The sequence below is a fragment of the Phocoena sinus genome, chromosome 1 (assembly GCF_008692025.1).
Source record: "Phocoena sinus isolate mPhoSin1 chromosome 1, mPhoSin1.pri, whole genome shotgun sequence".
Taxonomy (NCBI): domain Eukaryota; kingdom Metazoa; phylum Chordata; class Mammalia; order Artiodactyla; family Phocoenidae; genus Phocoena; species Phocoena sinus.
In genome coordinates, this window is record NC_045763.1 from 11,703,070 (window position 1) to 11,729,544 (window position 26,475).

General features: G+C 51.6%; 1 protein-coding gene across 4 annotated transcripts in view; it reads left to right on the forward strand.

Annotated features, from left to right (window-relative positions):
- The window catches only part of TMEM51 (transmembrane protein 51), a 45,646-nt gene that overhangs the window by 15,279 nt on the left and 3,892 nt on the right, over positions 1–26,475 (forward strand). The window contains exons 1-2 of one of the 4 annotated variants that reach the window (XM_032604619.1): positions 10,739–10,821; positions 22,513–22,587. The gene's annotated coding sequence lies outside the window, so the exon portion shown is untranslated. Of the gene's footprint in view, positions 1–10,738; positions 10,908–18,792; positions 26,298–26,475 lie in introns of those variants that run through there. The other 3 variants (XM_032604609.1, XM_032604601.1, XM_032604629.1) reach the window with 3 other exon arrangements.

Genomic DNA, 26,475 nt, shown 5'->3' on the forward strand with positions numbered 1-26,475 from the left:
CCCTGCCTATCTCTGCATCCTCATGCCCAGCTGACTTCCCAGGCTCCGCCTTGGTCCACACTCAGGATGAGGGTTCTAAGGCTTCCGTAAGCATCGGAATCACTCAGGGAGCTTTGCCAGCAGCAGGTCCCGGGCCCCACCCCAGACTCTGCTTCTGTAAGTCCACAAGGGGGCCCTCCAATCTGCATATTTAGCAAGCCCCCCTCCCCACCTCTGTCAGGTAGGGGATGCAGGGGTTCTCAGGTAATAGCGGGGCCCGAGTTCCGCTCCCTGACCCCCCACCTGCTCCTCAGGCAGCCATGGCCACCTCCTTGTATACACCTCCGGTTGCTTAGTCCTTACTCCGGTGCCACGATTAGCACTGCGGGTGCCCCCATTTTACAGATGAGGAGAGCAAGGCTCAGAAAGGGGAAGCGGTTTGCCTAAGGCCACCCAGGCAGACCTGGATTTTAATCACCACTGACTCTACCCGCGTTGCTTTACTGCCTCTGCTAACTTGGCATTGGGGCTCCCTGCGGGTCCCCGGTGGGGTTTAGAGGAAGGGCTGTGAATGATGCATTTTCATCACATGCAATCTGTAGACGCTGGGGAAGGAGGCATGAACCTTAGTCAAAGCTTCGGCAGCCAGGATACTCCTTGTGTTATCTCCACCGGCTTTTCAGCCTGGTGTGAACAGCTGACGTCATTAGTCAGAACTCCACAGGTTCAGCTTTCAAAGCTCCGTGTGAATCAAAATGTGGAATGACTCAAAGATCATTGGATAGGAGGACGGATTCCTCTGTGGCCCAGAGCAGGTCCAGTAACCTCTGGGGGCTTCTCCCCTAGATAGACTAGGGAATCCCACCCCAACTGGGCTGCAGCACCCAGAGAGAGGGTGAAAGTAAATGCTTCTCCCTGTGCCCCAGCAATTCCACTGCTGGGTATTTATGGAGAGAAAGGCCAACAGCGACCCACCAAAACTCTCACACGTATATTCATAGCAGCTTATACCCAGCAGCCCAAACGAGAAAGCAGCCCAGGTGTCCACCAGAAGGTGACCGGATAAACAAACTGTGGTGTAGCCACACGATGGACTTCTGAGCAAGAGAAAGGCAGCAAACGAACTACAGGCACAGGCAACACCGTGGATGAACAAAAGAAGGCGGACAGAACACACGCTGTATTGGTCCATTTATATAAATTCCTAGTACAGGCAAAACTAACCTATAGTGACAAAAAGCAGATCTGTGATTGCCTGGGGTGGGGGATGATTGGAGGAAGGCGCACACAGGGAACTTCCTGGGAGGGGCTCGTATCTTGATCTCAGCAGTGGTTACATGGATATATGTTGTTAAAACTTATCAAACTGTACACGAAGATCTATGCAATCTACTAGATATAAATTATACTTTAAGTAAACAAGTAAATGACCAGATGCCTCTACCCCAGCCCTGGCAACTCAGAGTCAGCAGTCTTGGGTGGGGCCCAGGGACATCTGCATTTTCAGCAAGTACCACAGACAGCATCGACCTTCAGCCTGGGGTGGGCACCCCAGACTCTAATCGCTAAAGCCTCTTCTGGCCAGGACAGTTGAGTCTTTGAAGATGTTGAGCATTTGCTGTTAGTCTGTTTTTAAGCATAAACCTAACTGGGGTCAAAGTCTGGTCCCGGGACTGACTCCTGATAACCGGCAAGAGCGGCTCTAAGCCATGCACAAAGCACCCTCAGTTACCGGGCTGATCCTGGCCATGTGCCGGGCATCACAGGGTCTGCTGTACTGGGGACAGAGGGCAGGACTCCTGCACAGGGCTGCGGACGCCTGCCAGGCGCTGGGCATCAGGCAGAGCTAGACAGGCCCTCTCTGGGTTCTGTCTCCCTGCCCTCCAGCAAATCATGACTTTGGCTGTGTGTTGAGGAGCTGTTGTGTTATACCGTTTTGTGTATACGTTGAATTTTATAAGAGGATGTTCTTAGGCACCTCAGCTCAGAGTCAGCCTAGGCTCAAGCCCCACATCTCCACAATTAGCTGTGTGTCTTTGTGCAAGTGACTTAACCTCTCTGTGCTCCTTATCTGTGAAACGAAGAAGATGATAATACTTCTTCGCAGTGCCTTGAGCAAGGGAAGCATTTAGCAAATGTTGGCTGTTACAATTACTATTACCTAATTTAATGCTTATAATAACTCTATGGGCATAGGTGCTATTCTTATCCTCATTTTACAGAGCAAAAACTGAGGCTCAGAGAGATCAAGTCCCTGGTCCAAAGTCACACAGCCAGGACTGTGTGGAGCTGGAATCAAAACTGGGGTCTGCCTAACTCCTGAGGCTTTTCACTGCACCACACTGCCGTCAGCTCTGTGGGATGGGGATCATTACAGAAGACCCCCACGCACTGGAATGAGAATCCATCACTAGTTGAACAAGAGATGTGCCCTTCTTCAGGAAGGCTGTGTGTACTGGTTCTGAAAGTGGGTTCGCATCCTGGCTCTGCCAACTGTGGAACCCTGGGCAAGCTGCTTAACCACCTCGGTTTCCTCATCTGTAAAATGGGGGTGCTAATCCCGACCTTAAAAGGCTGTTGTGAGGATGAAATGAGTCGGTATGTATGTGGCACACAGAATGGCATCCAGCACACAGTAAGCCCATAAGCCTGGTCAGCTTTATTTACCATCACTGCAAGGTTGCACACATCTCGGTTCGTGACTGAGCCGGGTGGGTTAGAGAGGATGGGAGGTTGTCCTTCATGCCTTCGAGGAAGTGATAGGACAGTCTGCAGGGCGGCCTGGGGCAACAGGCAGAGAAAAGAGCCTTTTGAACCATGTGCAGGGAACCTGAAGTTCTGTGATTAAACCCTCTGGTGGATTCTCTCATTTTAAAAACTCAAAGCCTTGTTCCCCGCCTTGTCCCGTGTTTCCTAACCATCATGTTTACTCTGTTGGAAGCGATTCGGGGCTGACAGTCCCTGTCACGTCTAAATGGATGGCAGGCTTCTTGCCGCTGGCTCTCAGGTTGCGGTGGGGCGGGGGGTGGGGGGTGGCAGCAGGTGCTAGACAAGACTGAGCTCAAGGTGGACAGACAACCCTTTTGTTTGTTGATTTTTTGGATTTATGTTTTTGTTGGTGGTTTTTTTTGTTGTTGTTTTTTGTTTTTTTGCCTGCATCTTGGGAACCACAGTGTGGGTTTCTCAAGCTGCTCTGTTTCGTTTGGGTTGAAAACAAAAATAAAAGGCAGGCCATCAAACCATGACATCCAGCTGCCTGCATGAGACTCTGTGAAGTTTGGTTTATAAATGAAAAATGTGTGACCACACTAGGCTGAAAGCAGAGGGGCCAGACAGCACAGCGTGTCTCTTCTGGAGTCCAACCCCTGTGCTCTTCTTGGCCTGAGGAGGTGCCAGTCTGCCTCTCTGAGCCTCGGTTTCCTCGTCTATGAAATGGGCACAGTTGTGGCACCCACCTCATGAGGCTGTTGTGAGATGAGGCAGTAAAGGTCTTAGTCCAGTGCCTGGTACACAGTACAGATTCAACAAGCAAGAACTAACGGGATTATCGGTTTGCCAGCCCCTCTCTGAGTTGAACTGTTCAAGCTCTGGGTCTCTCACTGACTGGCTGTGTGACCTTGGGCTAATTAGTGCACCTCTCTGAGCTTCAGGTTCTTCATTTGCAAAATTGAGACCCTGTGTTCCCTATGTAAAGGCTTGTCCCGAGGATTAAATTAAGGAAGATAACTCCTAAAGGCAGCCTGGCACCGTCCTTAGGATATTCAAGTGATTGTGCTGACAACGTGATGCTGGGGCCACATGGCCTTGACTCTCAGGGAGGTTGAACAAGGTCATAAGCCTCCCCCAAAGCGTCCCGGGGCTGCGGTGCTGGGGGTACCTGGTACAGCCCCTAGTGCCAGGGAATGAGGTTGATGCTTCTTGGAGTGAGGGAGAGGCCAAACACCGGTTACTTACCAGGTGGTGGTGAGGGGTGAAGGTGTGCCAGCCGACAGAGGGCACAGAAATAACAACTGTTCCTAGCTTGAGTGGCCCCTGGGTCTTCCGTGTTGGGCTTGTTTCTGGACTCATGTCTGGAAGTAAAATGTTTCATAGCAACAGTCGTTGGGAACATATGGATAGACAGACCTTGCTTACACAGATTCCGAATACAAAGATGCAACTTACCCAAAAAGCACATGAAGGGATTATGATTCCCCAACAGCAGAATTCTTTATTTTATAGAAGTATTCACTAGGAAATTCTTCTCAATGTCAAGCACCCCTCGTACATGTAGAGTGCTGTTTGATTTATGAATAAGAGGGCGGGATTGTGCAGTGGTAGCAGGTGTAGTTACAGGGGCTAGATCGCTCCCCACTCCACTCCAGGTGGAACCCCTGCTCTGCCTGTTACCATCTATGAGACCGTGTGTAGAATGTGCCTCTATTTCCTCATCTGCAAAATGGGGATTATCATAAATAGTACCTATCTTACCTCATAGGTTTCATGAAAAATAAACAAGATAACCCATGTAAAGAAAAGTTAATGCCACATAGTAAGGGCACAATACTTGTGGCTGTTATTAATTCCAAAAATATTCGCAGAGCATCTTCTATGTGCCTGGTGCTGTCTGCCCTGTACCTGCCCTCGTGGAGCTCACTCTGGGGTGTGGGATGTGGGAGGAGGGATGGAGGCAGACAAAACATAACATAAACAAACAAGGTGAATTCAGGTTGCCGTCATAGCTGTGTCCCAAAGCAACAGGGAGCTAAGATGTAGGATTACGTGGGGAAATGCTTGCAAACGGCTGGCTTGGAACTGTGATAGTGACATTTAAGTGACAGATGAGAGGGAGCCAGTGATGAGGGGCAGAGTGGTTGGAGCATGGGGTGGGAGGGAGGGGCAGACTGGAGCAGCTCTTCAGAGACTTGAGATGTGCCTCACCTGTGGAAACGCAGGTGCTGCACCAGCAGGTCCAGGTGGATCTGAGGTTCTGCTTTTCTAACTAGCTCCTGGGCCACCGAGGCTGCTGGTCCATGGACCACACTGAGTGGCCAGTACCGGAAGACAGAGGGAGCCAGGGTCCAGGTGGCAGAGGGCCTGGAAGGCAGGTGGGGAGTTTGGATTTTATTCTCAAAGGCAGTAGGAAGGCAGGCAGGAGAGTGACATGACTAAAGGATGCTTCCAGAAGCTCATTTTGGCTGCTGTGTGGAGAAGACTTGCTGGGGCCAGGGTGGCAGCAGGGAGGCCAGGTAGGAGGCGATGCAATCGCACAGGTGACAGTGGCAGCAATGGAAGAGGCAGGAGGTAGGTTGGAGAACCGTGGGCAGGTAGACTGACAACACTTGCTGAGGTGTTGTATATAGATATCCTTAATAATCCTTTTTTTCCGTACTAATCTTGATAAATATTCTTGTATGTGCTTCATTTTTAAATATTTTAAACCAATAGTCTAGAGCAGTGGTTCTCAGCCCAGGGTGTTCTGCCACCCCATCCCCACTCCAAGGGACATTTGGCAAGATCCCAGCTGGGATCAAGATGCTATTGGCATCTAGTGGGTGGAGACCAGAGATGCTGCTAAGTAGCCTATGATGTGCGGGACAGCCCCCCAGCAAAGAATTATTGGGCCCAACATGTCGATGGTGCCGAGGTGGGGAAACCCTGGTGTAGAGGCATAGAAAGTCAGACATGCAGACCCCCCTCCTCTCACCCCAGCCCTACAACCCAAAGAGAACCAGTGTTACCAATTTGCTGCCCAACTGTCCAGGCCGTACACTGTGCATATACAGTACGCAGATTTCCTGTATCCCGTCTCACCGCAGAAGGGGTGCTAGGGAAATGCTCAGGACCTGGGAGCGCTGAGCTGCACACGGAGGAGGGCATCTGATTGTTTTGCCACATCTGTTCCCACTCACTGGAGGTCACACCCAGCGGGAGGGAGGAAGGGGGAGGGGAGGGGGGGTGGGCAAGTGGCCTTAAACCTTATTCCTCTATAAAGTGTGATAGTCTTTCTTTTCTCCAAAACCACACATTGTGAGGCAGGCAGCCGCTCTAACTGGGACTAACTCAAGGAATCCAGGATTTCAGTGCCAGAGGACACATTGGGATAACCTAGTTCCACCCAACCTCTTATTTCACGGTTGGGAAAACTGAGGCCCAAGGCTTTTTGTAAATGGAAAAAATCCTTTTATAATAGTCTCTTCTTAAATTACTGGGATTTTAATTTCAGATCTCCAATGTAACGCACAGTGACAGCTTATGTTCCTGATTTTTTTTTTCTCTTGGACGCGTCCGTATGTGAGGCTGGTTACAGTGGCGGACAAAGGGGACGTAGTTTAACAAAATTAGAAGGCGAAAGACAATGTATTAAATTTCCCTGAAATCAGAATTGATTTCGTTTTGAGAGTGTGTCCTATACTCCAAGGTTCTCTCTTCCTATCTTTACTGTTACGTTGGTCTTCCTGCTCTGGAAGGATGGCAGTAGCAGAAGGCAGGATGCTTTCGGTTCAGGGTGTGTTTGGCTTTGATGCCCTTACTAAGTGGAAGAGAAAGGTAGCAACCCAATGGCAGTCTTCTCAAAACAGCAGGAGGGATTATTACTGGTCTCTGAACTCCGAGGTGTGAGAAGTACTGGTTTCATGTGTTTTCACGGGCCGAACCGAGGGCAGGATTTGGCATCATTTTCACAGCTTTGGGGAGGTCCGGTTTCAAACCTTCAATGCAGGTTTGCAGTGCTGCCATGCGGGGGCCCTCCTTCTGTCACCATGCTTCTGTCCTTTACGAGGCCTCAAGGAGCCCCCCAAGTGGAAAGAATGAGGCCCCGCCTCTGTAGGACCCCAAGGGAGGAGCGGCAGGTCTGGGAGATCAGTTCTGGCAGCACTGAGGGCGCGCACAGCTGGAATCCAGCTGTGGTCTCCATGGGCCAGCCCTCTCCCCAGCCCCCCGAGGGACTTGGCCTCCTGCCTGGCCAGTGAGAGGGGTGGGAACCTTAGCGAGGAGGGGTGCATTAGGAAGGCTCCCCGGGACTCCTCTGTACCTGTTTTCCCAGATCCCCCAGCTGGAGCAGAGCCTGAACACCGAGCTAAGGGGTTCGGCCTTAGACTCTTTGGCACTGGGGCGCCCCTGGAAGCTTCTGAGCAGGCGAGAGACAGAATGAAAAAGGCTATTTCCTGGAGCTCAGAACGGCAAGAGCATGCTGGGGGAATTGGACAGGAAGGCGAGGCTGGGGCAGGAAGCCAGGTGGGCACAGGGAGGTGGGAGGGCTCACCCCGCAGCTGCAGCAGTGGAAACAGAAAAGGAGGAAGAGCAGGACGTGTGGGTGGGCCTCGGGCCTGGATGAGGGAGAGCCAGGAGTCACGGACGAGCAGGGTTTCCAGCCCTGGTGAGGAGGACGGCGACTCCGCCAGTGGGAGACTGCAGAGGTCACGGAGCCTTCTCCCAGCCTCAGTTACGTTATCTGCGGACATTGGGTCGTGGGGAGGATGCCATGAGAGTGTGCGTGGGAACTGCATGGAAATCGGCAGGCTCCAGGGGGGCAGCAGGCAGGTGCCAGGGGCCTGTGAGCAGGGCTTTATCCTGAGGGCCCTGGGGAGCCATGGAGGGGTCTTGACGCCGGTGGTGTGATCACAGTTGCCTTTGGGAAAGAGCCCCCTGAAAGCAGTGGAGAGACGGGAGGCCGGGAGGCAGGGAGGCCGTGGAGGAAGCCTCTGTGGCCAGTATGCAGGTGAGGTGTGAGGTCAGCCTGGGCCAAGCAGGAGGTGGCCCTCCTGGAGCATGGCCGCTCCCCAGGGCGCAGCTCGCTTGTCACCTTTGTGCTCGGGCAACCGCCGCGATGAACGCAGGGTGGCCAGTGTGGGTCCCAGCGACCCCGCTCTAGGGCTCTCCGTGACTGTGTCCGTACACACAAACCGTGCGCTGGGCAGGTCCCTGCGACAGCAGCCAGCATGGCAGAGGCCCGGCTGTTTGACCAGAGAGGCAACCGCCACAGGGTGAGAGCGTGAGGCCCAGCACCAGATCCACCTTTCCTTTCAAAGAATCCCCCCAACCCCCTCCCCTCCCGTCCCCTCCCGTCCCCTCCCCTCCCCCTCCCCTCCCCCCTCCTCCTCCCCTCCCCCTCCCCTCCCCTCCCCCCTCCCCTCCCCTCCCCCCTCCCCTCCCCTCCCCTCCCCCCTCCCCCACCCCTCCCCCCTCCCCTCCCCCTCCCCCCTCCCCTCCCCCTCCCCTCCCCTCCCCTCCCCTCCCCTCCCCCCTCCCCTCCCCTCCCCCCTCCCCTCCCCTCCCCCCTCCCCTCCCCTCCCCCCTCCCCTCCCCCACCCCTCCCCCTCCCCTCCCCTCCCCTCCCCCCTCCCCCTCCCCCTCCCCTCCCCTCCCCTCCCCCTCCCCTCCCCTCCCCCTCCCCTCCCCTCCCCCCTCCCCCTCCCCCTCCCCTCCCCTCCCCCCTCCCCCTCCCCTCCCCTCCCCCCTCCCCTCCCCTCCCCCCTCCCCTCCCCTCCCCCCTCCCCTCCCCTCCCCCCTCCCCTCCCCCACCCCTCCCCCTCCCCTCCCCTCCCCCCTCCCCCTCCCCCTCCCCTCCCCTCCCCTCCCCCTCCCCTCCCCCTCCCCTCCCCTCCCCTCTCCTCCCCTCCCCTCCCCTCTCCTCCCCTCCCCCTCCCCTCCCCCTCCCCCTCCCCCTCCCCTCCCCCTCCCCCTCCCCCCTCCCCCTCCCCCTCCCCTCCCCCTCCCCCTCCCCCCTCCCCCTCCCCCTCCCCTCCCCCTCCCCTCCCCTCCCCTCCCCTCCCCTCCCCTCCCCTCCCCTCCCCCCTCCCCTCCCCCCTCCCGCCTCCCCTCCCCTCTCCCCTCCCCTCCCCTCCCCCCCCCCCACCGTCCCTGCCACCACACAGCCTCGAGCAGTGTCCTGGCAACTCCCCTGCCTCATCAGGGACTAGACCTTCATTACTCCTGCCTCTCCTCTCCTTTCTTCCTCCTGCCATGCTTTCATGGTGTCCATTCCATTTTTGTTCACTTTTCTCTCCTTCTTTGGGTTGTTTGTGCCTCTTTTTTCCTTCCTGTCCCCCTCCCCAATCTGTCAGGTCTCCTAGTTTTTCTTCTCTTTTGCCCCTCTTGGGTGTACAAGGCTGAGGACGTTTTGCTGCTGCTGGCTATCTCGGTGCCTGCCACAGTGCCTGGCCCACAGGACACAGACGGCAGTCCCCTCGGGCATGTCTGCCTGTCCCCTGACACCGCATGCCCTTCCAGTGCATTCCCTTCCTGCTTCCTTTCTTGCTCTGTGTGTATCCGTTTGCTAGATGTACATTATAACCTTGGCGATAACGTTTTCAAGGACAGGCCTGGTTCTCCCGCCCTCTATTTCCTGCTAACCACCTAGAGGCAACCCTTGATCACCCTCACCTGCTCTGGCTACCTTTGCTTCGGTGATAACGTTCTGTGCCAAGACGCATGGAGTTATGATTCCTCAGCTGATCTTCAGATCTAAACACCCTGCAAGGTAGATTAAGGGCCAGACCTTGCATATATTTAATAAACTCCTGTGCTGTCCAGGCCCCTTGTGGGGCAGAGATGATGAGGCGTAGCTCCTGGCCTGAGGGGGACAAGGGACATGACCGGAACACCCACAGATGCACTGGAGACCGTGACACCCACTGTGGGGCTTCCGGGTAGATGATCCAGGTTCGAATCTGGACAGAGGCTGTCGTCTCTGACTGTTCTGCATCCTCGACCCCCTTCCCTCATCTTACGGTGGGGATGAGGCAGCAGCCAGAGAGAGCTTTGATGATTCGGGCTACAAAGATGATGTGTGAGAGCGTCCAGCTCGGTGCTCGGGCCCAGGAAGGGCTCTGAGTGTGGGTGTTGGGTCACAACCCCTAACACTGTGCTGTGGCAGCTCAGAGAGGGGCAGAGTCCTTGCACATGAGATGGGGCTTCAGGCAGCCCCATGAGCCCCCAGTCCCAGGGGCTGAGCGAGGCCAGGAGAGGTGCAGGGTCGGTACTCAGCCTGGACCCTTAGCTCTAAGCAGGTTACTTAAGACACTGACTTGCATCTTTGTCACTGAGTGGTCCTGGACACATCCGTTCCACCTCTGTCATCAGCAAATCTCTGATTCTGATATTAGACAAAGGATTGCCGTGTTCATGGAAGCAGCGTGTAGATGTTTAAAAACTCGTTCTTTAAAGCATGGCTTGGGGGCAGGTGAGAGGCAGAATTTTAGGGGGACTCTGGACTCAGACGATCTGGTTCACGGCCTCATTCTGCTACTTATTAACGTGAGGCTTTGGGCAAGTCACGTGACCTCTCTGGGCATCTGTAACACGGGGATGGTGGCAGCGTGTTTGTAAAGATTAAATGAGATAATCCAGGCTCAGAGTAAGCATTCAATGCATGTTAGCTGTTCTTATCATGACTGAAAGATGCAGGTTTCTGAAAACAAAAGGCCCTCTTGTAAAATATGTGATCCTCGCCCCCATTTGTAATGACACACCTAGTCTATATCCAGGTGCTCCTGATACCTGAGTGGGGATGCTTTTCCTGGCAGACAGTCAGTGGCACGCCAGTGAACCCCTGATGTGCAGGGGTGTGCCTGGGGGCCCTTAGGGTATGCTGAATAATGAAATTGGGAATGAATAATGACCCTCCCCTCCCAAAAGATGTTCGCATCCTAATCCCAGAACCTGTGAATATGTTACTTTATATGGTTAAAGGGCCTCTGCAGATTCATATTATCCAGATGGGCATGATGTAGTCACAAGAATGCTTGTAAGTGGGAGGCAGGAGGGTCAGAGTCAGAGAAGGAAATGTGACGACAGAAGCGGAGGTGGGGAGATGGAGAGGAGGGGCCGAGGATTGCAGGCGGCCTCTAGAAGCTGAAGCAGGTGAGGAAACGGATTCTCTCCTAAACCCTCCAGAAGCAATGCAGCCCTGCTCATACCTTGATTTTAGACCTCCGACCTCCAGAACCGTAAGAGAATGAATTTGTGTTGCTTTAAGCCCCTAAATTTACGGTAACTTCTTTCAGAATTACAGCAGCAACGGGAAACTAACCGCCCCTCTTGGCGGGGGCGGGGGGTGTCCATGGGTGTTTTATCAGATTTTCGTCTGTGTTGACGGTCAGATGATGAGCAGTCGCTGGTCCCCAGCATCTCACCTGGCCCTGGGAGCCCCTGCTGGGTGTCGCTGCAGCCACTTTCCCCACCTTGTCCAGCCTCCATGTTCTCACAGAGCCCATCTGAAATGCAGGTGCATGTTTCACCACTAATTTCTTCTCTGGGAAGGCCTCTGAAAACAGCTGTCCTGTCACGCTGGGGATTCGTCAATCAGGGCCATGACACGTGCCCACGGAGGGTGCCTCCCCCGGTCCTCAGTCACTGCTGACACCAGCTCTGGGCCTATCTCCAAGCTGCTGCTGCCCGTCTGGACAGGGAAACGGGCTGCGGTTCCAGCAGCGGGAGCAGTAGAGGCACCTCTTAGCAGCTGCCGGAGGCCACAACCTGGCACGTCACTTGGGTTTATCGTTCACTCACCCAAAATAGCAACAGCTCCTCGGCAGAGCCCTCCAGCCTCTCACTTTCCCGGGTTTCCCACACACATGGCGGGGGCAGCGAGCAGTCTCCGATTCTGGGCCAGACCTGGCCTTGGTTACATCACTGGATCCTCAGAAGCAGCATCTCCCTTTTACGAATGTGGAAACTGAGGCTTGCAGAGGTGAAGTGCATTGCCGGGGATGGGTGTACCAAATTGAACAAAGGTCCAACGGACTCTATATTTTTCATGACACCACTAGGTCAGCTACTCATTCTTTTATTTAATTTTTTTTAATTTTTATTTATTTAAAAAATTTTTTGGCTGCATCGGGTCTTTGTGTTGGCACGCAGGACCTTCATTGTGGCATGCGGGCTTCTCCCTAAGTTGTGGTGCAAGGGCTCCAGGGTGTGTGGGCTCTGTAGTTGTGGTGTGCGAGCTCCAGAGCACGTGGGCTCTATAGTTTGCAGCATGCGGGCTCTCTAGTTGTGGCGCGTGGGCTTCGTTGCCCTGCGGCATGTGGGATCTTAGTTCCCGACCAGGGATCGAACCTGCGTCCCCTGGACTGGAAAGCGGATTCTTTACCACTGGACCACCAGGGAAGTCTCCTACTCTTTCTTTTATTAAATTTCCTGATACCACTATGTCATGCTTTTTTTTTTAAGTTTTTTTTTTTCTTCTTGGCCTCACCACGTGGCTTGCAGGATCTTAGTTCTTCGACCAGGGATCGAATCCAGGCCCACGGCAGGGAAAGTGCCGAGTTCTAGCCACTGGATCCCCAGGGAATTCCCCGTCATGCTTTGCATTCACTCAGTGAACATTTATTCAGCTCCTCCTGCATGGACCAGGCCCGTTCCAGGACTGAGAGAAAGCAGCAAACAAAGCAGACAGAAATTCCCACCCTCGAGAGCTAACATTTCAGAACAGCCCTGCCCAATAGAAATAGAATGTGAGCCCCATATGTAATTTTAAATTTAACTTTTAAATGGGAACCATATGTTTTTAAAAGGTACAAAGAAACAGGCTAAGTTAATTTTAATAATATATTTTATTTAACTCAGTATATCTGAAATAGATCATTTCAGCATGGAATTAATTTAAAATGTTAATGAGATATTCTTATTCTTTCTAAGTCTTTGAAATCTGGTGTGTATCTTACACTTCTACAGCACATCTCACTGCAGACCAGCCACACTTGAGGAGCTCCTTTGCCACCCGTGGCTAGTGGCCATTGTACTGGACAGTGCAGCCCTTGCATACAGCGAATTCCCACTGGCCATCCCAACAGCCACCTGGGTGTGATTGGTGTCACTCGCACCGCCCAGTGGAGCTGAGCAGCCATCGGTCCATTCCTACCGCAATCAGCTTGGGATTACGCTGGCCACATTCAGCTCTGTGGCTTCTCTCGGCTGGGTTGTTGTGGAACTGGGGAACCAGCATTTCTTTGTGGGGTGGTAGGCAGAGGTGCTGGGCCTCAGCTCAGAAGGTTGGGTTAATCCAGCCCTTACTTTGTGCCACATCATCATCTGTGGCCCTTGCTGGGCCACTCTCTTGTTTTATTATTGTTGTTATTATTTCGTTTTCTTTTTTTCTCCCCTCCCCTATTCCATTTTATCTTTCTTCCCCAGGGCAACCATCCCAGGGGCATACAATGCCCTGATTGGCCAGACCTGGGGCATATGCCCGCCCGTGGAGCCAGAGTTTGGGTCGGACACCTGGGCTGAGAGTGGAGAGGCCCTGGCCAAGGAAAACTAGAGTGCTGTTGCACCAGGATTAGGAGTGGTCACTGGGCAGGAACAACAGCATCCTCTGAACTCGTCTAGGGTGCTTGAGACTAACTGCTGCGCCTCCTTGTTCGACACCTCCTCCTGGAACTTCTGGACCCTGTACCTTCTGGGGACCTTTTCCTCTGCCTGGGGAGCCCTTCTTGGCTTCTTTGCCCAGGCTCCCCTCTTTCCCCACCTCTGGCTCTGGCTGTCTCGGAAAGACCATACTGAGTCTTACAAATAAATTCACTGTTACTATTCACCAGGTCTGGGCTGGTTCAGGTGGTAAAAAGCCCTAAGTGACTGTAAATTCAATAAAATAAATCTCTGTTTTTCTCCCAAGTAAACAGAGTCCAGAGGTCAGCAGTCCAGGGCTGGGAGGCTAGCTCCGTGATTACCAAGAACCCATACCCCTTCTGTCTTGTTGCTTTGCCATCGTCTACCTCATGTTCCAGCATAGCTGCTGAGATCCAGCCATCATATCTGCATTACAGCCAGTAGGAAAGGGTGGGGGGGAGACATGTCCCTTCCATTTAAGAACCCTTCCTGAACCCTCTCCCCTGACACTCACTTCTGTTTATATCCTGTCGGCCAGAATTTAGTCATATGGCACGGCCAGCTGCCCGAGAAGCTGGATAATGCTGCCCGAGAAGCTGGATAAGCCACGGGAAACTGAGCATCAGAAGTTTTCTTAACAATGGAGGAAGGGAAGAGTGGATATTGGGAACCACACGCAGGCAAAACAAAACCATCCTACTGAGTGTCAGGCTAGTGAGTTGTTATCTCCTCTCAGGAGGTGCCCTATGCTTGGAGATGAGCTGTGCCCTACAGGTGACATCTCACCTTAGCCAACTGTGTCTGGCACATCCCTGAAAAGGTCACCCCTTTCCCAGCACTTAGCTGGGTCCTGGTTGGCACTTACAGATCGGATGGCAGAGAGGAGAGGCAGCCGAGCTGTGCGCTCTGAGGCCCCTGAGAAATCGTTTTGTGCCACAGCAGTTCCGTCGGGGCTCATCTGTAGATGAAGAGGCCACTGCGGTATCACCTGTTGGTTGCAAAGAAAGCAGAATGAGTCTCTTTCAGTTCCTAGGAGACTTTAAAACCTGGGGGAGTGAGTGGGTGGTGGTGAGTGTGGGCCGGGGGAATCCTCCTTCCCTTGCTGTACCATGTCTTGGCGCTTCCTGTATACCCAGCACTGCACACTTAATGTGGATAAAACATTCACTCCTCAGCCCTCTGAGGTCGATTCTGCCTGTTCTAATCACCTCTGGACAGAGAGGGATTTAACTCCAACCCTTGCATTGACTGTGCCTTGACCTCTCTGTAAAGTGAGGGTTACAGCAGCACTTCCCTCACAGGCTGCTGGAAGCAACAAGGGAGAAGATGTTGGAAAGCATGGGCTATGCCATGGGGGTAGTAAGCTCTCGGCCAGGGGTAGTTCCTGTTTTATCTCCCAATGTGAAAGAGGTCCCAAGCCCCCTAAAGCAAGCTCCCCTCCCTCAGCTGTTTTTCTCCTCCTCTCCTGCAGGCTGCCCCATTTTAACCTCGATTCTGGTTTTATGATTAAACATCAGTGTCAATTATTTACAGGTCTGTCCAGATGAGTATCAGGGTTACAGGGGACTGAGTAACTCACACGGGGGAAGCTGGTTCTTATGGAGGGGAAATGAGGGGAAGGAAAACAAGGAATTCTACCTTCGGACCACAGAGGCTGAGGTCAGCCTAGGGAGGGCTTCCAGCAGCCAGGGCGTGGAGAGGGGACTCTCCATCGCAGTGTGGGGACTGGGACGGGAGGCAGTGGGTGGTGGGGCATGCTAGCTCTGGAATCAGACATATCCAGTTTGAACCTTTGCTGTACCATTCGCTGTGTGACTTTGAGTAGGTACCTTAACTTCTCTGAACTTCAGTTTCCTCATCTGCGAAACAGGACAGGGATCATTATAGAAACTTCCTCATTAGGGTTTTAGGGAAATTTAAACAGGATAGTAAAGAGTAAATCAAAATATAATTATATTAAATAAATAGTAATAATAGCTAATTAATGAATATATGTGAAATATACTAAATTTTATCAATAATAAACAGAATTATTAATAATAATAAAAAATGCATGGAAAGCACCCAGCACAGTGCCTGGCAGTTGGTGAGTGCTTAGGAAATGTTCATGGGTGTTGCTACAATTCCAAAATGTAACCGTTGGAAAAAGAATTGAGTGTGACAAGTGACTTCCTAAAAATCAGAAGCAGGCGGAGGCCAGGGGGCTGGAGAAAGCAGCTCTGGCTAAAATGCTTCAAGTAGGAATTGCAGGTGGAAAGTGGAGAAGAGGGGGTGGAGAGAGTGTTGGACAGCTCAGCTGTGTTCCCAAAGGGCTCTTGGCAGAAGGTTTGGGAACCACTTCTATGGAGGCAGCGTTTGCTGTAGCTAAAACAGAAAATGTCCAGATATGGGCAGGATAAACTTTCTCAGCCTGTGTCCTAGTCTCCAGAATCAGGGCCAGTCTGATAAAGGCCTGGGCACGGGGAGGGCTTTGGTTCTGCAAAGTCTGTCTCTCCTCTACACACCTCTGGTTTTGGTTTAAAGCCCCTCCTATAAAGACCACATAAAATAGATATCCGCCTTGTTTTGTCCCCAGGGTTTAGGAACTGTAGCTTTGAGCCACTAGAAGAGCCTGCTGATACAAGGCTGAGAGTGCTAGCCTTTATCACAGTTGCTATCCCAGCAGTTAGAACAGGTGCAGACTTGGCTCGATAGTGGAATCTCGGATTAACCTGTACACCAGGTCAAGGGACGCTGGGTTGCCCAGCTTGCCTTCAGCCTGGTCCCACAAGGAATGGGTGCAAAATTCACCAAGAGATTGGTTTTATCAAGACTAAGGAACTGTGCCTGATTAAACCAACTATTGGGTAACCAAACAGTCCAAGTGTTGGCAGGTGCCCATAGAAAGGTATAAACACGAATGCTGCCAGTATTCATTTCCTGTGGCTGCTATAAGGAACTACCCCGAACTTGGGGTCTGAAAACAACACAGATTTATTCTCTTGCAGTCAGTTTTGTGGGCTAAAGTCACAGTGTCGGAGGGGCTGGCTCCTTCTGGAGCCTCTAGGGGAGAATCCGAGTGCTTGCCTCTCCCAGCTCTCGAGGCCGCCTGCTTTCCTTGGCTCGGGACCTCTCCCCTCATCGTGCCAGCCTCTTCCTACCGTCATCACATTTCCTACTTCCTCCTTTGACTTTTTGCCTCCCCCTTATAAGGACACTTGTAATTAAATTGGATCCACCTGGATAATCCAGCTAATCTCCTCAAGACCCTTGAGGTGATCACATCTGGAAAGTCCCTTTTGCCATATAAAGTAACAGTCACAAATTCTGGGCATTAAGATCTGCATATCTTTGGGGGCTATAATTCAGCCTCCCACATGCCTTTTCCCAAATTCTGAGAAGCACAGGGTGGTGAGTCACAAATAGCCCTGAAGTGGACCCCGGATTCTTCTCCGTCCCCAACTTAAATGGCCTTGAATTAGCGACCCACGCGTTCTGGGCCTCTTTAAATGTGGATGGCCTCTCACCTGCCTCCACAGGTGTGTAAATGACAGCTGACGTGTCATTAGAGCAGTCGTTCTCTGCCAGGCGCTGGGAGAAGGCCCTTAATGCCTTCACTCATTAATACATCATCTTTACTGTCCCTGGAAACTGTCAGGCAGGCTCCCGGCTCAGGGCCTTCGTTCTGTGGGTCCCTCTGTAGGAAGTGCCCTTCTCCCAGATCTCCCACGTGCTTCCTTGGAGCCCTCACCTCCTTCCAGTCTTTGCTCAGATATCCCTTACCCAGTGACTGTGTTCCCTGACCAGCAGATTTTATTTTTTGGCCACCCATGCAGCGTGAGGGATCTTCGTTCCCCAACCAGGGATCGAACCCATGCCCCCTGCTGTGGAAGTTCAGAGTCCTAACCACTGGACGGCCAGCGAAGTCCCCCTGCCCGCCAGATTTTAAATTGGCACCGCCAGCTCTCCCTCCTGCCCAGCCCAGCATCACAGCTTTCCTCTAGCTTGGATCACCAGCCAACATCCTATAGCCTTTTCTCTGTTAGGCTGGTGGTCTGTGGGCTCTGCGAGACAAAGCTTCTGTCTGTTTTTATTCATTCCTTTGTCCCCAGCACTTGAGCGGGCCCTGGCACGTGGTGGGTGCTCAGTGACTAGTTTGTTGAGTGCATGAATAAGTACCTGTAACTCAAAACTTGGAGCTCCTAACGCGTAACAGCCCGGTGAGGTAGATCCCAGTATCATTCCCCTCTTACAGATGAGGTGACAGGCTGAGAGAGGTAAGAATTCACCCTTCTAGGTAACAATTAAGTAGCAGAGCTGAGATACGGACGCAGCCTCTGGTCCGGAGCCCACCACGTGGTGAGTGGAGTTGACCTTTGCAGTCAACCTCCGTAGTCCCCGATTTTAGAAGTTCTCCCCTCTGCCCTCCTGTACTTTGTGCTTCAGAATGCCTCTTGAGAAGGATAAACCAAATGAATCAAGTTGGTGTCCAAAACGGCCCACTGCACAAGGACAAATGGTGTGTCCAGGCGGTGCCCAGGTTCACACGAGCCTGGCCGGCAGCCAGTACCCTGACCGGGGACAGCGAGGTGAGATGTGCTCCGCACTCCAGTCTCTCCCCACCAGGTCCCGGGTCCTCCTGCCTCCCCAGGCTCGGAGCTCAGCCTCAGGCGTCTGTGCTCCTGGTCACAGGTCGGCCGTGACATCTCGCTTAACTTCATCCGCGTGCCCAGAGGGTCGCCTCAGTGGCGGGACCGTGGAGCCAGCCCTTAGTAACAGGGATGCTGTCCTGCCTTGATCTGAGTTAATCAAGCTTGGCTGAAAGGCTGGTTTTTTGTTGTTCCGAGGATGAGGAAGTTCTGAACGGGGAGACTGTGCTCGGGGCCACCACCTCTAAGCTGTGAGACCTGGGCAAGTTTCTCAACCTCTCTGTGCCTCAGTGTATTAAGTGATAACATGGACAAAGTTGGGGACCTCCTCATATGGTTGTTGGGCAGAAAAAAGGTGCTGACCCGTGCAGAGCGCTTAGCGTGAGCCCGGCACACAGGCAGTGTCCAGGAAGCAGGAGCAGATATTTCACAGTCGCTGACGGGGGGCTGGGGCTGGGGTCGGGGCGGCCGGGTTGCGTGGTCAGAGCCTGTACTCGGCCCTGCTTACCAGAGCGGGAGGCCACTGGTGGCTCATCCCTAGAGCCTGGAGAAGGATCAGGGTGTCAGACTCGCTTTGATGGTGACAGGAGCTCTCAGACTCCATCCTGGCAGGGAACACATAGAGATGTCACATTTCCCGAGAAATATTGAGTGTGGCTGGAGCCCTCGAGACTGGGTGCCCAGCGCCAGCCCTGTAAGTAGGGTCACACGCCAGCCACTTGCTTAGAGAAAGATACCGTGTCAAGCTCCCGAAGAAAAGATACCTGGTTTGTTAACTTGCTCCTTCTGTTTATGGCTCCTGGAGTCTTCAGACTTGAATTTGCCTTCCTTAATTTCACCAACACTTCATGGATTAGCAAGGAGACTGGAGACGTCAGGTCTTATAAAATTCACTGATGTCTTATACTGAGGAGGGGAAGCTGCCTCTCTTCTCTGCAAGAAGTGGTGCATCCTGGGAGGTGTCTGCTCTCCCATCTCTGTGCACTTTCCCAGGCTGAACCCTTCCCATGGGACACCTTATCTCCTCCTGCCCCCAAACTCCGCCCAAGGAAAGGTTACAGATGCCTCCAGGTCCTACACAGCTGCTGCTTTAGCCTCCTCCTTCCTGCCCCCTTCAAAGTGAATTGGTCGCTCTCTCTGTAGGCTCATTTTACGTACCCCGTCTTAGTGCTTAGTGGTGCAAAGCATGGGCTTTAAAATCAGTCATACCTTACCCCTGCCTAGCTGTGTGACCTTGGACCAGTCACTTTGCCTCTCTGAACCTCAGTGTCCTAGGTAGAACTAATAACTGTTAAATGATTATGCATGGAAAGAGCTCAACAGAGGGCCTGGCACTGAGTCGGCATCCAACGCACGTTCCCTCTTACCTGATGTTCACTTCCTTTCTATAAGAAAGAATCACCTGTCTTCCTGCTGGACTGTAAAGGTAGTCTCACACATCTGTGTATCCCCCAAAGCCCCTGGCACACGGTAGGGACCCAGGAATTGGTTGGAAACAAATTCTTTAAAAAGTCATTTTAAAAGAAATGCACATATGTTACCCCTCATGCTCTGGTGATGAAGTATCTCCAGGGGTGAACTGTGTGTTGCCCATTTCTGGCCTGCGTGCCCCACCCAGGGAGTGGCCCACGGGGGGCTGGTGTGGTGCAAGGGAAAGGAGGTGGGCTTCCAAGTCAGCTAGATTTGATTGTGAAATTTGAATCTGCAGCTTACAGCTGTGTGTCCCAGGGCAAATTACTTAACCTCTCGGAGACTCAGATATAGTGGGGCTAATCATCTTTGAAGGGCATCTGTGAGGATTGGATGCCTTTAGAAAGGGTGCCTGATTCCTTCTTGAACTGTTCCTATTATTATCATTACTCTGCCTCGCAGTTTACTCAATATGCTTTCTTTTTCTTTTTCCCATCAGCGCTCTCTGGCTCAGGCAGCCCTCCTCTCTCCTCTACCTTTAGGACTCATTTGCACAGTGCTTTTCGGTTTTTCCTGAGTGCACAGTCTACAAGAACCTGTTCTAAAAGAATAGGAACCCGACACCCCTTGACCTTGGCTCTTGGGGAGGTAGCCTGAAACTCCCCGGTGGGACAGGGGCAGCGGCAGCGGTGGCTCAGAGCCTTTCGTCCGGCCCCCACCCCTTCCCTGTGGCATGGGACTGGAACTTGGTGACAAAAGTGATTGTGAGCTGAAACTCGGCCAAAGGGCCCCACTGAATTCTTCCTTTGTGATGGGAATGTAGCACAGCCTGGTTCCTGCGAATGGAGCTGGGGATCCCTTTCCCAATTATGCAGCTTGGCAGGAAGAGTTTGGGGCTCGGGGAGAATGGTCAAGGAGCCTCTTTGTCACGGGGGCCGGTTGTGCTGCCAGACACCTCCGACTGCCGAGAATCTCCTCCCCCTAAAGCTGGCCAGGCTGGACGCTTCTGGAACTGTGCCTTCCGGGGCCACAGGGCAGAGCTCAAAGGCCACGTGAGGGTCTAGATCAGAGCCCAGGTTTCTAAACTGTGTTCCAGAGAATTGCTGGGATTCGGCGAGACGCGGGGCAAGGGAAGGCTTGCCCATCAACACTTGGAAGCCTGTGCTGTTTCAGCCAGAGCACTGCTGTTTTCTATCGTTTGATTTTCTTTAAATCATTGTCTTCATATTGTCTCTATGTCTATATAGAGAGACTCTAATCCAAGTGTGGACTGGTGATAATGACCACCCCCAACGCCCCACCCCCAGCTCAGCCTGGTGAGCGCTCAGATGTCAGAGCTGTGACTACTCTCCCCAGGGCACGGCCCCTCCCCTGTCCCCAGGGAAGTCCCTGGCTCTGGCTCTACTTGGTCAAAGATGTACGGGAAGAAAGACAGCAGCTGCCCAGGTTGGAGGAACAAAGCTCTGGGTGCTTACCTACGTGCTGGGAAGACCAGGGACCAGCTGAAACCTCAAAACCCACCAGGGAATATTGATAGAGTCACCATCTCGGGTCAGAATGGAAGTCCCATTTAACCTGGGTGCCTTTCCCATGTTGCTGGCAAATCATTTGCATACAGACACAAGATGTGGGTATCCTGAAAATTAGCTCTATCTAATCCTCTCCTCCTCGGTGCCAGCCTTGGACTAGGCATTTCCCCTAATTGATATGGGACATCAGTTAAACTTTTCAACTTGCTAGATAGTCATTCATTCTTTCTACAAATAGTTATTAAGCAGCTGGTATGGTCTTGGCACACTGTGCTGGGTGCTGGGCATACAGAGGTGAACAAGGCAGACGAGAACTTACTTTCAGGGAGTTTACGCTCCAGTGGGGGAGACAAGGAAGCAACAGGAAAGCAAAACGAGACGATCATAGACTGAGTTAATGTCATCCATCCAGGAGACGGAATGTCATAGGGACCGAAGCATGGGGCTTGAGAGTAGCTGGGTGAGAGAGGGGACATTACTTGTAGTGTGGTCAAGGAAATCCTCACTGAGGACGTGGCATCTGAACTGAGAGGCAGAAGTAGTAAAGAAGTGGACAAACAAAAGAGACAGGTGGAAAGGTTTCGGGTATCAGGAAAAGTAAGTGCAAAGGCCCTGGGGCAGGGTATGCTTGGTGTGACTAGAAACAGACAGGAAGCCACAGAGGGTTGGTGAGCCAAGAGATAAGATATGAGAGAGGCAGGAGCCCAGTCTAGTCTGGTGGGATTTGAAGGCCACAGCAGAGGAGTTCAGATTTTATGCTAAGAGTTACGGAAAGACATTGACGGACTTTCAGAATCTCCTATTGCAAAATATTCCAGCCAGTCAGAAGAGTATATATAAGATATATGTGACGTTTAGGAAATAATTTGATACACATCCTTGTACCCTTCACTCTTCCTCCCCAGCCCCATTTCTCACTCCTCCAGGGAGATAACTGTTATCCTAAATTTTAGTTTATAATTTTGCTTTTCTTCCTAATAATTACAAAGATAAAGCAATACATTGCCTGGTTTTGAACTTCATCTAACTATTATAGAATCATGCTGTGTGTGTTCTTCTGCTATTTGCTTTCCTGCTCAACCTCACATGTGTCAGAATGGGCCACGCTGGTGCATGTGGCTGCAGTTTATTCATTTTCTCTGCCGTGTAGTACTCCACTGGACTATAACTGCATAGGCAGCTGCTGTCGTGGTTTATCCTTTCTCCTGGGACATGACATTATTCGATTTTCTAATGTTGAATCAACTCTACATTCTTGGGGTAAACCTTTTTTAAAAATGTTGGATTCCGTTAGGTGATATTGTGTTTAGGATTTTTGTTTCTGTGCTAGCAGATCAAATTGACCTGTCATTTTCCTCTCCTGCCTTGTCGCTTTGGGGGTCAAGATTACAGATTCCTCATAACGTGACCTGGGGAGTGTTTCTCCTCCTTTTACTCTCAGGAGCACTTGTGTAAGATGGAGAAAACCATGGAAAGATTTTATTAGTGTAGCCACCATATCATCATCCTTCTGCAGCCCCACTCTTGGTACAGAATCTTGAATTTTTTTTGCATATACCTTCCCTCCAAAAAGCAAACACGTGCCTCCCCCAGGAGTACCTCAAATTGACATGCTCACAGCCTACTTAGAAAGCTGCATTTCTGATTTTTTACAGGTGGATCCTTAACTCAAGATTTTAGCATGAAGAGTTGTTGTCAGGCCTGCCTGGAGGCTCCCTAGGTAACAACAGGTAGGTGCCTCTCTTAACTGGTTCACCGTTTTCTTGAAAACCCAGATACAGGATCACTCACTTATCCCTTAGGGCTGCCTTGAACCTGAGCCATGATGGATCCAACTCCTGGGTCCAGAGGTGAGTCCGGCTGAGCTGGGACCCCAGGCTGTTCACCAAGGCTCCTCTGTTTTAGGGACATCTTGGAAACTATGTGGTCCAAATCCTCTAAGCACAAAATTAGCTTCTTTCCATTATTTTTGGAAGGGAAAGAACACCATGCTAAATATAATGTGGGTCAACAAGCCAGAAACAAGATAAATAGCTTCCAGCTGCACCTCAGGGAACTGGGTCTCCACACCCCCAGTGAACCGTGGAGATCTGGTCTCCAGAGGGAGGGTGGAAACGACGAACGGTTTTGAGCTACCATTGGACACATAACCCTGCCATGAACCCCCCCAAAAAACACCTTTATTTCATTTTCTTATTTGAAAAGCAACACATTTCTGTGTTTTCCAATTCTTATCCTCCCAGAAAGAAAAAGAAAAGAAAAATCATTCTAATCCCAGCACACAGAGAAAATAACTATAAACATCATGGTTTGTATAATTTGAGTGTTTTGAAATTTAATATAATACATTCATTGGTGTCTCTCAACCTTTTCTTCCCCGACTATCGTTCCTTCCCGGAGGAGTCTTTTTAGACCTTCTTTTTGTAATGCTCTCCCAACCCCCGCCCCATGAAATTGTCATGCCCGACATGCTGGGGATCTGGGGGACCACTGACTATTGTAACAGGTAAGATTATTTTGTACCATCCCCAAGAGCCAGTTGTTTCCCCCTTGTGGGTGATCTCACCCCATTGAGAATGCAGGCTTTAAATAATATTAAGTAACAAACCTTTCTGTAAGAATTTACCATGTGCTGGTCACATACTATTCTAGGTACTTTAGGTCTATTTACTTTTTTATGTATCATAACTCCCCTATGAGGTGCGTCCTAGAGAGCTTTTATCTCCATCTTACAGTTGTGGAAACTGAGGCACAGAGAGGTTAAGTAACTTGTCCAAGGTCACTCATCTGGGAAGGTACAGAGTGAGGATCAGAGTCCAGGCAGCCTCGTTCCAAAGCTCACACTTAACTACCAAGCTCTGTTGCCTTGTGACAACACATTCTGATTGTAGAAAATTCAAAATACAGAAATAGACTAAAAGTTACACTTCCCAAGCCCCCTCCATCCCCAGAAGCAATCTTTGGCACAAGTTTGGAATGTGCCCCTTTTCTGGGATTTTACATACATGTTTGCGTACAGGAAAGTATATTGTCTCATTTATTTTAACATAAGTAGGATCATTCGGCCCATTCCCCTGTATATTCATATATACAGACCCATGTATGGAGTTTTATTAAAATTAGAATCACAGTGAACATACTCTTGTTTGACTTTAAAATGTATCATTAGCTGCTTTGAGACCATAATTGAATAAGTGCATGTACCATATTTTATTTAACCAAATCCAGATTATTGGCTGTTTAAGTAGTTTCTAGTTTCTCGCTACTGTAAAGCTATGATGAATATCCTTGCCCTGTGCATAATTCTTAGAAGTGGGAATTAAATGGAGCCTAAGGGTATAAACATTTTTGAAACTTTTGATCCACGAATGCCAAAACTTGCCATCCAGCAACATTGTATGAAATTGCCCATCCCGACACCCTCACCCACACTGAGTATTAGTGCCTGTTTTCAGTCATTGACAATTTAACAGGCCGAAAATGTGTTAATTCTGACATGTTCATCTCTGCCCGTGTCTCTCATCGGGGACGTGTTTTACTCACGTGACAGCATAAGGCAAAGCTTGAATTGAGAATTAATGAGGAGAGGAAGCAGGGGGAGATAACATGGCCCCATCGCTGGTTTAGTAAACAGGCTGTCAGCCTCCTGGGAACGAAGCCTGCCTGTCTGGCCCTGAGCAGGTGCTCAGTAAATGGTTTCTTCATCTCTCCTGCTTCCAGCACGAGGCTCGGGCTGCACTTCTCCACCACGGAGCCCTCCAAGTCTGGCCTTGTCTCCAATCCATTTGGCAGGACCTATGCATTCCTAGGGCTGCCAAACCCCTCCTTCCCTTCGCCGGCCGTGAGTGATGTGAGAAACACACAGCCTTGTGTATACCGTAGACTGTTCCCGGCTGGTCTCGCTGCAAATGTCTCCAGCAGGAACGGACGGTTGCTTAACAAAATCTGGGCAAGGAAATCCCAGGATGAAGGGCAGAGGCGCCTACAAAGGCCAGAGCTGCCCCTCTCACCACCCGCGGCCCCAACCAGCCCTGGCGGAAAATCAATAAGGATGGAGTCAGGGCTCCCTGTTCAGTGCTCTGTATGCATACATGTGCCTGGTCATATACCAGCACGCATGCATGGGTGTGCATGTATGTACACACACGTGCCCAGTGCATTCAGGGGCAGATGCAGATCCTATTATGTGAAGTGGGGCTTCTCTCACAGAGACTTTCCATATGCCCTCCAGCCTGACTTAAGACACCCAGCTACCTAGTGCCACAGTTCCTTTCTTCCCACTTTCTTATTCCCAGTAGACTGTTTTCCTGCTGACCTGGAAGCCCCCCTAATTCTTAACTTGCTCACCAGTATTTCTCCAGCACCTAACACTGCTTAGCAGACGCACAAGAAATATTTGTTGAGTGGAAAAAAAAAAAAAGAGAGAAGGAACTGACTTCAAGCCGATAGAGGATGTTATCCCAATTATTTTTAGAGTATTTTTGAACAAAGTGGCCAGTTTCAGATGGAGCCCAGTGCTTGATGAGAAAATATCTCGGCAGCATCGGCTTTCACGTGGCCTGGTTAGCCGTCCTTTCGCAAGGAGCGGAAAGAATGCAGAACGGCAAACAGGACCTTGCCCGTCGAAACAGCTGTAAAGTTTTACTGTTCTGCAAAAGTTGCTTAGGCAGGAATAACGTAATTGAGGAGTGATTGGCCAGGAGCCTTGCTCGCTGGTTCCCCCGCCCCCTGAAAGTCTTGTTCTACCCTCAACTCTTCAAGTCACTGGCTGATCTGGCTCCCTCTCCCAGCCAGCAAATGGTTACGGACTCCCAGGATGGCTGACCGCTGCCTTTAGCACAAGGTCTCTGAGCTGCTTCACGGGAGAGGGTTTCTCATCCAGCTGGGCACAGCAGCTAAGATGAAGGATGTGCAGGCTTCTGCCCCTTTAAGAAAAGCAAAACTCCGTGTGGCTGAAAAGAAGCGTGTCTTGCGGGACAGCTTCATCCGGCCTCTGTTCATTTCATTCGTTTGATTCAGCAGACATTTTGGGGGGGGGGGGGCCCTGTTACGTCCCAGGAGCAGGGTGAAAAACGTGGTCACGGAAGGAGAGAGACTTGCCACGGTAGTTGCTGGTGGCTTGCGGGACACACAGAAGGGCGGCTGAGCCCCGGAGATCAGAGAAGGGCAGAAATGCCGGAGGGGGTTTGCGAAGGAGAGGGAGGAAGGGCGTGAGTGGGAGAGGCAGGGCCAGGTTGAGCCGCCATGAGCATGATTCCAAGGAGCCTGGATTTTGTGCCGCGGGAAGTAGGGAGCCATTGAGGGTGGTGAGGGTCCGCAGTCGGCTGTTGGACCGGGTCGTATCACTGACCGATGCCGGTCAGCCAGGCGATTCTGCCGCAACCGTTGATCATGGCTCAGGCATGCCGTCATTCGCTCTCCTCGCCATACCCGGTAAGAGGTGAGATTTTATTGCACTTCATTAAATCCCACAAAATGTTTGAACCACCTGCAGCTCTGACCTTTCCGGCCTCTTGCAGGGAAAGGTCGCGCTTTTCCTTTTCGGGTTGGGGGTAGGCGGACCACAGAAGGAATAGGAGCACGTAAGACCTCTGGAATGCATCAGAGGCGAGCCCAGC